Below are 5,554 nucleotides of genomic sequence, written 5' to 3'. Positions count from 1 at the left end.
ATTTCAGGCATTGATACGGTTACTAACGGAAGGATCAGGTTGGAAAAAGTAAATTTTGTGGAAGAATTGAAGCACAATCTTCTGAGTGTTTCTTAGATTTGTGACAAAGAATACACCGTGCACTTTACAAAGGATGAAGCCTTAGTTCTTTATCCTGATTTCAAGATTCCAGAAAGTTGGATTGTCATGAAAGCTCCAAAAGAGAAGAATACCTATGTAATGGACATTAGGTCCACCAATATAGCAACAGAAGAATCATGTCTTATGTCCAAAGCAATAGAATCTGAATCTGAATTGTGGCAACGAAGAATGGGACACATTCATCTACGTAAAATGAATTACATTGTCAAGAATGGGTTGGTACTGGGGGTTCCATTGAAGAATTTTAACTTTGAAGATAAATATCCGTCATGCAGAAAGGAAAACAGCACAAGAAGCCACATCACTCCATGATGATTAATTCGATTGTCACACCTCTAGACCTACTCCACATGGATCTCTTTGGTCCCATAAATGTTAGAAGTTTGGGTGGGACGTCTTATTGCTTAGTAGTGACTAATGACTACTCACGATACTCGGGGTATATTTTTTGAAGGCTAAGGATGAGAAAGTGCATTTTGTGATTAACTTAATTACCAAAGTGGAGAACATCATTGGAGGAAAAGTCAAATTCATCAGAAGTGATAACGGCACGGAGTTCAAGAATTATCAAATGGAGATGTTTTGTCTGCAGAATGGATAGAGCATTAGTTCAGTGCACCATACACTCCACAACAAAATGGAGTAGCTGAGAGAAAGAATAGGACGCTAATCGAAGTAGCCAGGACTATGCTGGCAGATGCTAAACTTCCAGTGGTGTTCTGGGCTGAGGCTGTCGCTACAGCCTGCTATATCCTTAATCGTGTTTTGATTGTTAAAAGATTAAACAAAACTTGTTATGAATTAATGCATGGTCGAAAGCCTAATCTGTCTGGTCTCGAACCTTTTGGTTCCTCTTGTTCGATATTAAAGACTAATTCAAAATTTGGTGAGAAATCTGACGAAGGTATTGTCGTTGGTTATGTGGTTGGTTCTCCCAATAGAAGAGTCTTTAATCTATCGAGAAAGAAGGTTGAGGTGGTCTGTAACACTAACATCAGCAGTTAGAAGTCTCCAAAGCCTAGCATGGGACCATATGAGGTTTTTGATTATGACAAACTGTTTAAGTCTTTTAATCTGCCTTTTTATGAATCTGCAGATATGGAAGAAAGGATGACCACTCAGATGTTGATCGATGAAGAAGAGAGTTTCATGCATAACTCACAGGACGAAGATAAAATACAAACCGTGAATAGTACTGAAGAAAGGCCTGCTGCCTCAGATGAAGAAGAGTTCATAAATCCGTTTCATAATCAATGTATTTCTGATGAACTCACTCCTAATCTGGGTGAATAATTGGTAGTCGCTCCTGTCCAAACAACAAGAACTCACAAGGATCATCCACTGGAGAATGTGATCAGTAATCCTTCTGATGGAGTGCGAACCAGAAGGAACTTGGAAGAAAACACTTGTGTGTATGTGAGCATCTAAGATACTTGTATTATGAACGAATGTCTGTTTGCATGCTATATCAGTCAAATAGAACCGAAAAATTATCAGATGGCCCTGAAGGATAGCTCGTGGGTTGAAGCCATGCATTAAGAATTGGCTCAGTTTAATAAAATGGAGGTATGGAGTTTGGTTGAAAAACCACACGATGTGCACTCAATCGGTACTAAGTGGGTGTTTAAGTGCAAAAGAGATGAGAAAGGGGTAATCGTTCAAAATAAGGCTAGGCTGGTAGTTAAGGGATTTAACAAACAAAAAGGAATCGACTACAATGAGGAGTTTACTCCTGTAGCCAGGCTGGAGGAAATTCGACTTTTCTTAGCTTTTGCCGCTCAGAAAGAAATGAAGGTGTTTCAGTTAGATGTAAAAAGTGCATTTCTGAATGGAAAAGTAGACGAAGTGGTATATGTCGAACAACCTCCTGGCTTTCAAGATCCAGACTTTCTAGATCATGTGGATACACTCAGCAAAGCATTATATGGTCTACATCAAGCTCCACGGGCTTGGTATGCGACCTTATCTGATTACCTACTGGAAAATGGTTTTGTGAGGGGAAAGATTGATAGCACGCTGTTTGTGAAGTGGAGTGGAAATGATTTTCTTCTTGACCAAGTCTATGTGGACGATATTATCTTCGGAGCCTCAAAGATTTCTATGTGTCAGGAATTCGAAGCAGTCATGAAGAAAAGATTCGAGATGAGTGCCATGGGAGAACTAACCCTCTTTTTGGGTTTACAGGTTGATCAGAAGAAGGCCGGGATGTTTATTCATCAAACTAAATATGTTCACGACGTACTCAAAAGATTCAAGATGGAAGAAAGTGCTCCGTATGATACTTCAATCTGTGTCAACCACAAACTGGGTGCTGACTCTGACAGCGATGAAGATGTGGATCCCACTCAATATCGCGCAATCATAGGTTCTTTAATGTATCTAACGGCATCTATACCTGACATTATGTTTGCAGTTGTGTTTGTGCACGTTTTCAGGATAATCCAAAGGAAGCACACATGAAAGGCGTGAAGACGATACTTAGGTATCTCAAAGGAAAACCCAAGTTGGGTCTCTAGTATCCAAAGGGAGGTGAACTGGATTTAGTGGCATACACCGATTCTGACTATGGAGGCTGTAATCAAAATAGGAAGTCGACTACCTGTGGTTGTCAGTTTCTCGGTGGGAGATTGGTGTCTTGGCAGTGCAAGAAGCAGACCTCGGTTGCAATATCCACATGTGAAGCAGAGTATATGGCAGTATCGAATTGATGTTCCCAGGTTTTATGGATACAACAACAAATGCGAGATTATGGTCTGAATTTCACTTATACTCCTATTTGCATTGATAATACTACTGCTATCTCAGTAACAAACAATCCGTAAAACATAGTAAAACTAATCATATTGACATTCGTCATAATTTTATACGGGATAGTGCTCAGAAGAAATTAATCGTGCTGGAAAAGGTTGATTCTCTGGATAATTTTGCCGATCTTTTTACAAAAGCTTCTGACCGATCTCGTTTTCAAAACCTGTTTGAAACAAAAGGGATAATCAATACCGAGTAACCGTGTATTGTTTTTGCTTTAAAAAAAAAACTTCACTCTCACTTAAAATTATGTTGGATGCTCAAGTTTGAATGACATATACTTGTATATGTTTGGTCCTCTTATCTACTCCTAGATTCAAATGATAGCCATTCACCTGAAAACTAAAAGCATCTTGGGTGGTTGTGATGTGTTTTGTTTTAATTCCTTCGCTGAAAACTATGTCGGTAGCTCTAAGTTTGAGGGACACATATTTATATGTGTTTGGTCCTGTTAACCAACTAGACATATAGGATGGCCATTTACCTAAGAACTAAGAAGTGACCGGGGCGATTAAATTTAAACTTTTTTTTCTGTTTTCTCTGGGAAGTGAAATAATCATTCAGTCTATAGCTTTTAAGAAGCTTCCAAGTTTGTTTTAAATTGAAAATTGATTCAACCTTTGGAAAATGATAGATAAACTAAAGTGATACAAACTAAATCTGCTAGATTTACTGTGGAGAGTCATTTTGAATAAATGTGCATGTCTCCACATATATCTCTCCGAATGATAGGCAGAAAAGTGATTCCCAGTCATACACGAGCCCCTTAGTGTCTTGATCACCAAAAATATTTTGTTTCTTTGTTTTTTTACAAAAAACAAAAAGGAGTGTGTGTAATGTTAAGTTGCTGCTTTTATTTTTCAAAAAGCTTAAAGAGTCTAACTAGAACTACAAGGGTGGGGCATTCAAATAAGTCCTAAACACTCTGAATGAAAGGCATGGAAGTCTGAATGGCCAGTAAGTCCAACGTTCAACCTTAAAGCTTTAAAACTTTTCTTTTAAGTTATAAACGTTCTTTTGATCAAGCGCTAAGGGGTTGAAGTCAAATTGGGGTGATATGGGAAAACCAAATACACTTTGAGAAGAGATAGGTGGCATCACAAGTCCGTAAGTGATGCCAACTAAATTCTATGCCTAATTGAACCTAACTCGTATCACGACGCAATGAAAATCATGCTAAGTTTCATATACATGCTTTCAACCTGTTTCCCTATGTCATAATAACGCTGAACATGAATCCTTGTGACAGCATCTTAATCAATATGATTCCATGTTCGGATCTTTTCATGAACGTGATGGTTTTTCTCAAAAATTGAAATTTGATCCCGCATTCTTTTTAAATACTTATTTTTATCTACTTTCATTAAATCACGGGTTACTCGTCATTAATTTTGTTTTAAAAATCTTTAAAATCCTTTTCTTCTTTAACTTCGCCCTTGGAGAAGTTGTTCTCTTGGCGAAGTTAGCCTAACTTAGCCTCCAGGGTTTCCTAAAGGTATATAAGTGTGTACTTGGTCAATTTAGGTCAAACCATCTTCCTTAAACCCTCGGCGAACTTATCCTAAGCATCAATCTCATGCAAATCTATTTTTGTTCACTTATTAAGGTTCATTATCCCATAACGATTCATAATTTATTACTGGTTCTTGTTGATTCTCACTATACAGTTTGTTTTTATTGATTTTCTCGGATAATGACTAAAGGTCATTAATACTACTTCGTTGTTAGTGTTTATGTGATTCCGAGTTTGTTGGCCTTAATTGGACCCTATATGATCAGCGATGGCCTTCTGATTGTTTTTGTTTGCAACGGAAAAAGAGTTGCAATTCTGGTGTGTTCTTGGAGCGAATTTACCGTAATGGCGAAGTTATTCTCAACTTCGCCTGGTCTCCAACTTAGCAGCCTATACTGTGTTGAGTTTAAGTTCGCTAGAACCCTAACTTCGCCGTTATCATGTTAAGCGAAGTTACTAACTAGTTATAAAGTTTTCTTAATTAGCTCGTTCAACACTACAGATATGGCTGAGGTTGCTGGTGCTAGTGGCACAGATGGTGATAGAGGTGACGGTGACAAAAGACAATTTTTCTCGGGTCACAACATGTACGTAACCCTAGCTCCTGATACCCGTGGAGCTGAGGATTACGCGAAGATAATTCAGTTTCTTATGCGTTCATGGATCTTTCATTCACTCTCCACCACTCTTCTGATTTCCTTGCCGAATATTGAGAATTTTTGGACGACAATAGAGTATGATTGTCGCGTAGAACCTCCAGTTATGCGTGCTACTGTCAATGAACAAGTTCTGCAGTTTTCAGCTGATACGAGCAACCTTGCAGTTTGGATCTGTTGCAGAAGAGGATGGTCCTACTGAGTATCCGACAACGTTTCGGAATGGTGCTTTTCTTCGCATGGGTTACTCAGGTCCTTTGGAAAACTCTCAACGTCGAAAAGGATTCTTACTTGATCAATGGCATTTCTTTATGAATGTGTTGATTGTTTGCATGTCTAGTCGCAAAGCTGGTTCTGATGGTATGGGTGCAACTATGCAATCTGCAATGACTGCATTGACATACAATAAGCCATTCAGTTTTGGTCAGATGGAGTT

This window comes from Bidens hawaiensis, unplaced genomic scaffold (genome assembly GCF_021521415.1).
Source record: "Bidens hawaiensis isolate Kalapana, Puna unplaced genomic scaffold, B.hawaiensis_p1.1 tig00025584_1, whole genome shotgun sequence".
NCBI lineage: Eukaryota > Viridiplantae > Streptophyta > Magnoliopsida > Asterales > Asteraceae > Bidens > Bidens hawaiensis.
The sequence above is the reverse complement of the archived record's forward strand: the minus strand, read 5'-3'. Positions refer to the sequence as shown.